The sequence below is a fragment of the Gymnogyps californianus genome, chromosome 7 (assembly GCF_018139145.2).
Source record: "Gymnogyps californianus isolate 813 chromosome 7, ASM1813914v2, whole genome shotgun sequence".
NCBI classification, from domain to species: Eukaryota; Metazoa; Chordata; class Aves; order Accipitriformes; family Cathartidae; genus Gymnogyps; species Gymnogyps californianus.
Genome location: NC_059477.1, coordinates 8271172 through 8283050, shown reverse-complemented (window position 1 = coordinate 8283050; position 11879 = coordinate 8271172).

The following is an 11879-nucleotide window of genomic DNA, read 5'->3' as shown; positions in this document are numbered from 1 at the left end:
GCCGGGACAGCTGACCCCAACTGACCAAAGGGATATTCCAGACCAGATGACGTCATGCTCAGCAATAAAACTAGGGGGAAGGTTAGCGGGGGGGTGGGGGTGTGCTGCTCGGGGATTGGGTGCACATCGGTCGGTTGGTGCTGAGCAATTGTTTTCATTTGCATCACTTGTCTGTATTGGGTTTTATTTCTCTCTCTGTTATTTTCCTTTTCATTACAATTTATTATTATTATTAATATCTTCAATTATTCAACTGTTCTTATCTCAACCCACAAGTTTTCTCACTTTTACCCTTCCAATTCTCTTCTGCCCATCCTGCTGCGGGGGGGAGTGAGCGAGTGAGCAGCTATGTGGTGCTTAGTTGCCAGCTGGGGTTAAACCATGATACTTGGAATTACCGATACTAACTTAGATTTTTCATACTTGCTTATTTGACTGTAGACAAGCTGTATTTTCAAACCAGCCTTTAACTGAAGTAATTAGAATGTTCACTGAAATACAACTGCTATTTTATATGAACCTACAGTTATAAAAATTTCACTAGAATAATTTTAATAATGATCATTTGAAACCTGTATAAAACTTCCTTTCTACTTGGCAAGGAAGAAGTAAAATAAACGGAGGTGAAGAACGTGCTTTCTCTAAATAAATCAGTATGACCAAAGACTGAAATCTTTAACACTTAAGCTATTAAATGTTAATTTATTACCTGTGCTTATATTTAAGTTTGTGAAAACATGTTTGTGACTGTATTTTTGGTCTGTAATGGCGAATGTAAAGAACCTCCTTTACAAAAAGAAAAATCCATTGTTTCTTTAAATTCTGCCTGCTATACAAAATTTCCTAATTTTGTCCATGGCAGAAGAGAAATGAGCATCTCTTTCAGAAAGGAAGAACATTCAGCAAATGACCTTCATCATTAGTCATCTGTATCTGTTTGGCACTGCCAATTGCCAAAAGAGAAATAATTTCCTGAGTGAAACATTAGGTAAAATGAGATTTAACATTTGTCCCCTCCAGTCATTTAATGCGAGCTGCCTCCTTTACAAATACAGAAATATCTGGGAACTCAGTGAACACTTTCTTGCTGTTGAGGGAGATTGATTCCAAGAAACCTGTAATTGTTGTGGTGTAAAGCTCCTATCTGGGTTTCACTCCTGGCTTCCAAATGAACATCAACAACAATAAAGTCTTCAAAAGATCATTATGACAAGCCCTGCAAAACGCTTTTTTTAAAGGAAATACGTGCTGCTAAGAGTTATCATCTGCTTTTAGTGCAAACCGTCACTTTCAGATTTTCTTTCCCTTGAATTTGTAAGTTGTAGCAGATCTGACACCTTCAGAATCAGGGGAGGAGTGATACTATTTCAGCTTTGTAACTCTACCAGTGGCAGCAAAATCTTTCAAATTTAGGATAAATGGCTCTGTCTAATGCTTTTGTGGTGAAATGCAAAATCTTAGAGTAAAATAGAAACAAGAATTGTAAATTACACAGAAATAACATGAGATACTTGTTGGCATGTCACCACAAGGAACTGGGTTTTTCTGTTGCCTTGTAAGCATCCTAGAAAGTACAGAAGTATCAGAGGAATAAGTTGTTTCTGTAATTGCTTACCTATGTGAGACTGAATCCTGCAAGGTCATGAGGTAGATAAATGTTTGAAAGTCATTGCTATATTTAAAAATCAGTTTTGAATCCTGTTCAAAGGATTAGAGAAATCTGCCTCTAAATTCCATATGTGGTTAAAAAAAAAAAAAATCTGATGTTGAGGGGGGAAGATTGTTTTTTAATATGAACACTTAACAAAAGTTCTCAGCATTTCTGGGGTCAAGTCTTTAGGTGGACTAATATTAAAATATAATGTGCTTTCCCATTTGTTAAACTGAGTTTCATCAAGTCAGCTTTCTAACAGAGCTGCCCAATGAAATGTCCTTAAAGGTCCTTTTGAATGTTCCAAAGAGCCCTCCATCTCACACAGAGCACTCATGTTGGCAGCTCCTTTTGAAACAGTTGGGAAATGGGTATGTACTTCTTAGAGATGTGACAAAACAGCAACAAAACAATGTATAGTGACTGTATAGTGAGAGACAAAACAGAATAGCATGGGCATGAATTAGGAGAACGAGCTAGTTTGTCAGGTGAACTAGAGCTCGGTCTTATCTGTATCAGTTTTAGCTCATTTCTTTTCTGGAGAATAAAATCAGTTCAAGCTTCTTGCATGGTGTTTTGTTTTTTTCTGGAGAATGCAGTGTTGGGAGCAAATCTATAGGAACGGAAAGGAGGAAGAAAAAATTAAAAGTTACTGGAAGATAGAATATTTAGAATCACCAGAAGAAGAGGGAAAGTTCAGTGTCAGGAAAAAACTACGGTTTTATAGCTTGTGGAAGAGAGAATAAGAAATAAATTGGATTTGAAATCACTTAACCAGTTCAATTTGAAGACCTTTATGTGTAAGATGAGGTTGCAGCCTCATCTTAAGCCTAGCCCAGACATAAACTTCAAAAATTTCCCTTGTAGACTCAATTTGAGAAAGTAGTTAAGGCTTCTATCTGAAAGTCATGGCTAGAAAAGAGCTGCCTGGCTTTGGGATGGAAACTGGGGGGGGGGGTTAGTTTTAGTCCAGCTCCCTAAGCTTTGCTGAGAGCTCAGGACTGCCAATCAACCAAATTTGTGGCCAGTTACTTAGTATGAGAGAACTCTAGGATTTCCTGAGTGTGGGAAAACAGTCACAACAGCTCCAGGGTTCCCCTGTTGAGTAATCCACAGTGGGTGTGGGCTCTGGAGTCTGAGCTCTGCAGGAGCACCCTGTGTAGGGTAGCAAAGAAGGCCAAGTTGTTGGCACTCCACCTGCATCCTCTTAGAAGGCATCAAAGGCTACATGCTTTTGGAATTTCTGATTAAAATTTGTTTTTCTAGGTAATTTCCAAGCAGTTCTATCAAGAAATTTAGACCAGGGATGCTAAGCCAGCAAGAAGGAGCTGATCAACATTTTTTTTTCTTTGGGTTTTTACTCTGTTTAAAGTAGTTGAAGGGGGGACAGAAAAAGAAAATGGAAGCAGAGGGTATAATACAGTAGTGAATCATGGAAAACAGTCACGTAGCTGAATAAGATAAACAAGTTGCTTCCTATAAATGACTAAAGTTCCTTTAAACACTTGAATAAGGGATTGGTTTAATACTTGGTCTCTGAAAAAGTCACATTTTTATTTCTTTAACCCAAAAGAAACTTAAATAGCAAAAACTGTGCAAGTCAAAATTCAGCTTTTTTTTTTTTTTTGTCTTGAGCTGTATGTCCTCTCTTTTGCTTATGGACATCGTGAGCACAGACTGTTCATTGTGCTATACTGATTGGGAGATGAGGAACGTATGTGGAAGTGCACCAGTACTTGGTGATTTTTTTTTTTTTTTTTTCATTTCTGATCCCCTTCATGGATGAAATGCTTGAGCCATTGAATATCTTAGTCGCTTTTGGCACTTATCTGGGTTTAAATCTAGATTTGGAGATTAATTAGAAATGGAAAGTTCTTTCCAGCTTCTTTTCAGAATTGGTATGTGTTAAAGTTCCTAGATACAGTTGCTTTGGTTACCTCACTTCCAATCCCTGATGTTTATGTATCGGACTGTTTCCCAGGATATATATGGTCACAGACCTGAAGGCGAGGGGAATTGTATCCTTCCAGCACTCTTGGTTTTGAGGCATATGGATAGTGTCATATTTGCTTTTGAGTCATGTACCAAGACCTGTCATTAGTGCTCTTAACAAAACTGGCAATCAGCTCCTATTAGGAGAAAGGAGCAGCATCTGATTCTTCTGTCATGATCATTTAAAATATACTCAGACATAACTCTAACTTGCCTTTTTAAAGTCATTTGTCTTTACTTTTAATTATCTGTAGTTATGGGGGCATTTTGTAAAAGCATACCATGCTACTCTTCATAACCTTTCCTTAATAAGACATTGGTTAGACCTTCATAGGCAATGAGGCTTTTGAGTCATATAGCTTTTATTTTATTTTTATTTTATTTCTATTTTACAGCTTTTTATGCATATGAAAACTGTAGATTCTTATCTCTATGCTGCTTGGTAAAAAGCATAATATAGGTGTGGATTTTTTTAGTGACCAAGTCCTGAAGCGTGGCTTTCAATATCAGGTCGCAGTATTTCTCCTTGCTTAAAATTTGTGTGCAATTAATATAGTGGGTTTTGTTGCCTTCTGTTATAATAGAGCTGATCCAAAACTCATTGGAATTAAGGAATTATTTTTCATTGACTTAATTTTTTTAAGTACGGAGTCAGAATTACTTAGACTAGAACTCAAATCGGTCTGTATCTTTTTCAATCTTTCTGAAAGTTACTAAATTTTACAGAGTGGGAATTCTAAATGGTTTGTTGTCTTTACAGTAAAGTTCAATTGTTTTATGCCTTTATCTGGCCGGAATTGTAATCTTAGGCCAACAAATCACTTTTGATGAAAACCTGATTTTTAGCTTGAACCAACTTCAAATACATATAAAAATACAACTTCTATGTCCATTTATCTGTTTTAAAATGAGGAAAACTGGCCTTTGCTTGATTAAATAACTTGATAAGCACATAAGAGAGCATTTGTGGATCTCTCTATAACTTTCAGATTTCTGGTGTCAGGGCTGCAGTATGTCTGTAGATCATGCCCAGCCCAAACAATCTTCAATTCATTCACCTTCATGTAGATGGTAGAAGACATGAGACAAAGGGAAGCACAACTGTGCAAGACAAACAACGTTTTACTCCTTAAAATTGGGGCCCAAAAATGCCATTGAAAAACACAAAACTCAACTGAATGTCTCCTAAACTCTCAACCACACTAGGCCCCATTGCAGCTGCAATGCATGCAGTGCCTGCTCTTCAACTCCAGCCCAGCTGAGTATGTGCTGAAAGGTGAAAAAGCCCAGACAAAGTCTGCCTATGTAAGAAATGTGTAGAACTGCCTCCTGTCTTTATGGTTTCAGAGCAAAGATGAAATGGGGGAGAAAAAACAAATGCTCCACCACAACCTGAAAGCAAAACAGTGAGATATGATATGGAGGAAAAAGGCGTGTGGAACATGGTTTCATTTATTCCAGTTTCTCATCCAAGTCTTACTTAGTTTCCCCATTACTTGTAGCCCTATCAAAGTTTCAACCTAGCTAATAAAATGTAAATGTAATAGTAAATTTCCATCTGCTGTCTCTGTGCTGTTAATCACGGTTGGAAATAGCTGCAGACTTGCAAGATGTGTGCAGCTACATCTGTCCACATAGCTCAACATTACCGTCATAGATGATGGAGTGCCTGACAGGATAGCTACCCATGTGGCAGTTCAGCTGTTAGAGCCTTGTTTTCATTTATGCTACATAATTAATTTTGATTAATGCAGATACTGATTTCCATGTATTATGCAGGCTCTGTATAAAATTAGGGCCTCTTTATTGACTAAAGTAGACCACAATGCATGTATCTACACTTTGTATTGAAAGGTAAACTAGCAGCTAGAGGGATGATACTTCTGTGTAAGCCTAGGAAGCCTCAGTGTTGCTCTCAGCATAGAAAAGGGAGATTACAGCCTCACTGACGTTGCTAAAGTGTTTCTAATCTGATTAGAGTCTTGATCAACAACAGATCTGGGGCTGCTGTACTGTTCTCCAGAGTATGGGGGGACATGGCTGAATATTTCAGTCTTCTGGAAACATCAGCTCGTCATTTTTCTTACATATTTTTGACAGAACAAGGTGGCTGTGCTTCATTTCCCACTTAGAAGGTAGAGGTTAAATACCTAACTCTTCTTTTAGTTTGCATACTTTTTTCTTTCATGACTTGGAGAATATCCTTTGGGATATGCAGATGCTGAAAGAAAAATCAATGATACAGAACACTGGTGTTCTACTTAGAAATTATATCTCTCTCTAAGATCTGCTGACTTCTGCTTTCCTGGTGCTTTCAGAAGCTTCCTTTTCTCTCTGCTGCTGCACCAAATCAATGTCAAAATGGACAGGGTACAGGTTTATAGTCCCATTGACTTTGCTCTTTTAGAAGAAATCTTTACTCTGAAGGCAAACTCTTGTCCCTACAATATCATTTGGATCAAGAAAGCTCTTTAATTTTTTTCCTGTTGTTCCTGAGTCAGCAACCTGTTTCTCGGGGTCTTTCTTTGAAGGTCTTCCTGAAAGGAAAGTCACAGCCTAAGCAGTAGGAGGCTTATTTTAAAAGTAAGTGGAAAGCAAATGAGATGCTAACTTTACCAATAGATAATCTGAAAAATACATCCTTTTAGGTTTACCATTGAGCCAATAAGGAATAGTATTACCTTTACAGGTGAACTCAACTATATAGCACTGAGAAATTACATAGTCTTTCTAGGTGAAAAAGTTATTACAAGGGATCTGTAGTCATATTTTTTTTCTTGTTCTGATAACCTATGTTTTCTATTTTCTTCATGAATTTATTCCGAATTATACCCTCCTAAGGCACTTTTTATAATCTTTTCCTTCCAGTATATGATTACATGCTGCAGACCTTTATGGATGGCTCTCAAGTCACAGTTTTACTGACAAATAACCAAACAATCTTTTTTCAGTTAAAGTCCTTAATTAGCCTCTCCGTAATTTTTTGTTCTTTTATTATCTGAGTCCAGTTTGCCTACGTTCTTCTGTTAATGATGTGCAAAGATCAAAAAACAGTCTAATAGTTGCAGGCTCACACAAGCTGCAAATTCCTTTCTTCATGGTCCTGATCAGTGTCTTGAGTGTTGCTCAAGTTGCAAAGAGATGTGAAGTTTCTCCAGTCATGCTGGCAAAATCCTCTTCTGATTTCAGTTTTATGTTTTTCATCCAGTTGCTTCAGCATGCCTACACCGCACCCAGAAGCAGAATGGAAGGATATACTAGACAATATAGCATCAGGGGATGTTTTCATGTTTGTGTCTTGGTCTGAATTAAGAGTGAACTTCCCTGGAGACTCTTGCAATCAACCCTACTTGTTGTGTTTGGTTTTCAGTGTTGTGTTTTAGGAGTGCATGGACGAGAGTCATTTCAGATGAAACTGAATTGGCAGATGCACTCTGAATGGACTCCACTGTTTAATTATCAGACTAGACAGGAGCTATTATGAAGTAAAACAAGATACTCAAAATGTGTATAATGTGGCTGTCGGGTCTCTAGCTGGTACTAGACTATTTTGCTCCAGAGATCTGGTCTTTTTGGGTTCCGCTGTTGCTAAAGTAGACAATGCCGTGTAGCTCATCTAGATCAGGGTCCAAAAAGCATGGCAACATCAACATGACATGCTGTCTGGGCAAATAAGCTGTGCAGGCTGTATATATTTCTGTAAAATTTAGCATATGAGTAGTTTGAGATTCTTTATTGATCCTATCTGTGGTATATCAATACAAGTAGAAGTATTTTATACTACTAAGATATGATAAATACTAGTCATGTGAAAATGCTGACTTGCTCATTCATAAAATATTTTTTTTTTTAAATTGTTATCTGTCTAGCCATTGGTCTAGTCTAACTTTTGTCTCTACTTCTAAATACAAGTTTGTGCCTGTGAATATTCTCAGTAGATGGCAAATGTACTTTTACAAAAGGTGGGTATCATGCTTGTGCATGGAATAGTATCAGCTGAAACATGAAACACAGTTATCTGGCACTACCTCTGAGTTAAGAATTATGTCTAACTGAACTTAAATTCACTGAACACAAAATTGCAAAATGAGAGTACTTGCAGATTTAATCTTTTTCAAACGTTAGAGAAGCCATAGGATATCTCAGTACTGTCACGTGGGGCAAAAATATTTCTTAACAGAAGTAAGGACTCATCACAGGGACAAAATAAAATACGATTTATCAGTTTGACATCTACCCAATGTTTTGCTTTATGAAGCACTTAATTAGATCTGCTGTTGCTGTAAATCTTCCATATAACAATATGTGTAATTTGTTCAAAGTAGTTCACAAATTTACTAATGCATTCCATTCAGCTGGCTCTCTGTATCAGTCATAGTGGAGAAATCCATGACTTCAAGTAATTATTAGTTTAAAATCAATTTCACTGAACAAGTTGGGAACATAATTGCAAAGAGAAATGCTTGTAAATGATCTGTCAGGAGATGATTTGGAGCAGTGCTGGACAAATCGCAGAAGTGAAGAATCTTGTCTTTCAAAATTTTGATCTACAGCAGCCTCTTTAGCCTGAGCCAGTACTGACTTCAGTCTCCTGTATCTGGTCTGAAACAGTAATTGTTTGATGTTGATTGCGTTATGCACTGGGAAAGGAAACTTAATTGAAGGGATGGTAAAAGCTGTCCAAATGGACAGTTAGTCTTATGGTAGATGATAATCCTAAATGAAGGATTTTTAAGATGCACTTCATAAGCAAGTTGTGATCTCTTCGTATACAAAAGGATGTATAAACAGCAATATTGATATGCTGAATCACTTTATTTCTATGTAACATTAAGCAGGCATAAAAGTCTAGAAAAATTCTCTTGACCTCTCTTATTGCTTCTAAAAACTTCTTGACATGTTTTACAATGAAGACTGCCTTTGAAATTTCTTTATTGAGGTTATTTCAAGGTCTTTATGCTTATAAGCCATAAATTAATAGTGCATTGACTTTGATTTTAAACATTATGAAACAATTTTGTTTGGACCATAGGTGACTTCACTCCCATTTTTTTGTGTAGCATGTGGCTAATTACATTGTAATGATACTGTCAAAAAAAGAAACTAACTGTCCTATAGATCTTTTGAGCAAAAGACAGACAGAAGGAAGGTTTGTTTTTTTGGTTTTTTTTTTAAGCCTTTGATATTTTTTCTATGTAATTCTACCTGCTGCATGAAAAAGCTTCCTTGGTATTTGAAACGTGCTTCTGTTGTAGACATTAGCAGCATGTAATTGGACAAAATGTGGTGGTCCACCTGGCAGAAGCCGGAATGTAGATTTCACATAGGAGAAACACAGTACCTTTTGGCGTAATAAACCCCACCTCCATGGTTTGGAAAACTTAGAAGGCTTAAATATGTAGAGGGTCTGGCAAGACTGGTTTTGCTAGTATTTATACAGAAAATCTGAACAAAACTAAGAATTCCTAGTTACCTTGGAGCTTGGAAGAATGCTTCATGTGCCCTGGAAATAGTATCTTTCCTGATATATGTATTTTATTGCTGAAAAACAATAGATTAGTACACCCACCAACTTTCATGAAAATGTAAGTGATATATAAAAGCAGCTTAACTAAGCTGAAATACTATCTGTATTTGGAAGTTTAGAACTGTGTATATTGTGAGATTCATGCTATCAAGGCTTTTAAACAGCCATTTATTTTTCAGTAAATCGTATAAAGATAGAGACTTTATGTTTAAAAAGCATTGGTGACTATCTTTGTCTCATCTTCACTTCTTTCTTTCCTCCCCAACCCCAATCCTAAAAGACACTAACTTCATGACATTCTCAGCAAATAATGATAATATTGTATCATAACATAACATGAGGGTAAAAATCTAGTTTTTGAAATAACTTGAGCATGTTTTGCTCAAATTACACAAGAACTTTGTGTTCACTGTGATGAAGCAGAACAACCAAACCTAGCTAGTGCTTGAGGTCTCTGCTGGTCACTTGCTATTGGGTTCAGCCACAGTACACTTCTGCATAGAACAATTTTGTTCTACAGAAACCTAATTTCACTAAAAAATATAAAATACAGTAAACTTTTTACATATGCTCAAGCATGATTTGATGCTGAAGGAGAACAACCTAACAAATAGGTTATGAACCTTGTGAGAGCAGAAAATGTTCTAGTGCAGTGGGGTTTTTTACAGATCAAGTGTGACATGACCATAGCAATTTAGCTTCACAGTCAAAATAATTACCTGTGAAATCTCTCACTTCCCCGGTAAATAAAGGAAACAAGATGAATTCTCTTAATGAAGGGGAGGATAGTCAATTTACAGTCAGGATTTCCAAGAGTGAATAATAACTTGAAGTCTTTTGTAGGTGATGAGAAATAAGTCTGAGATAGTTATCTATCAAGAATCAGACTTCTTTCACATTTCTCAGGTTGTATATTGAAAACTAAACATGCCCCGAATTGTTTCTTGTTAATGAAAATCTTAGACTGCTCGTTTCCTTGCAACTTACTGTGTCTAGTCCTCGCAAACTTACTGCATAGTACCAACAGGAGCTACTACATTCATTAGAAATTTTTATCTCATGTAATGAATCTGCTAGACGTATTTTGTCATCTAGATCTTTCAAGTATCTCTTCAGATCTCTGAGTCAATGTACACCAAAATTTTTGATGACTAAAAAAAAACTGAAGGCAATCATTACCCGAGAGATTTTTAGTAGAATAAATGGCAATCTGGGATGTCAAAGGCAGATACTGCCAAACATGCCATTGAAAATTCTTTGAAAACAAATGCACTTCGAAGTGCAAATGAGTACTTATAAATGATTTTTTTTTTTTAAGGGTAGTTAAGTAGTCAAAGGTGCAAATAAGCATCTCACTAATTTGATATCACTGAGTTGAGTTTTTTGCAAATCCTATTTTCTGCCTATTTGCATCTTTGTCATTAAACAAGTCTACTGGTCTAAATCAGACATTGCACACTTACTGAAAATTCCCATTGTATTTATAGAAGTGTAATGTAAGCAGGGAGAGAAGAATTTCAGTCTCATTCCTGCCCTGAGATAATTTTCCTCAAAATTATTGTCATTACAAAAACTAATGTTATGCATTCTGTAGGAGAGAGAAATTTGTTGGCTCTAGGGAGCAATAAATTATGTACATGTCATAATTAGCAGCATTAGGATGTTGCATTATTTATAAGGATAGTAACACTTCCAGTAACTTGACATCCAGGTGTTGTATGTGATGGTAGCTATAAATGGAGTTATGTAATTGTTAAATCCCCAAGGGAAGGTCATGACTCACACTGAGTCAATCTGGAGGAGTTAATTGCTGCAAATATTTGCCAATTAAAGGAAAATGTTCAATCAGAAAATAATTCATAATTAAAATAACATTTTTGTATGAAAGGTGATGAAAAACTAGTTAGCAACTTACAACAAAGATCACCTGATAAACACACCATAACCACGCTTCCTTTCAAAATCAGCTTTGCATTAGATGGTGCTTGTGGGCTGGATATTTGGGTACTAATTTAGGAGGATGTTTTTCATTTACTTGGATTAATGAAACTTCTGCCAAACCTTGATTAGTTCAAATATTTTCCTAACTTCAAGTTGATCTCTGAGAGGAGTTTTTAATCAAACTCCAGCTGGAACAGAGAATGGGATACCAGGAAAAGCTTCTTCTCGTTCTGAATTATTACAGAACTGAAACCCAGTGAGTTGTATTTGTAACAAACCTTTTTTCTAATTTACTATTAACTTTACTTTCTGAAGCTGGAGCAGTGTCAGACATGAAGTGGCAGCTTTGACCCACCATATGTAAATGAAACAGGCAGAGAATTTCCTATATATGGGGTTTTTTTTTTGTTTTGTAACATGTTTATGTCAGTTCTCAAGTACTTCTGAATTTTTCATTTTATGTTACTGTGATTATTGTAATTGTTTGTGGATTATTTGCAAGATAAGATAGAACTTAATTTTCCCAGTAAAAGTCCTTTCATGAAGGAAGACAAAATGGTAAATAAAATGAACTTAAGTCTCAGTGGTGCATTAAAATTGGGCAGGCTAGAGAAATGTGTGTGTGTATATATATATAAACCATATGTAAGTAGTTAAAGTTGAGGTAAGAATTCAAATGAATACCTGTTGATATTCACACAATAACAGCACGCTTGCTTATTAGTTTTGCTTAAGATAATTGTATTTCCTTTGAGTATTGGAAAGCAC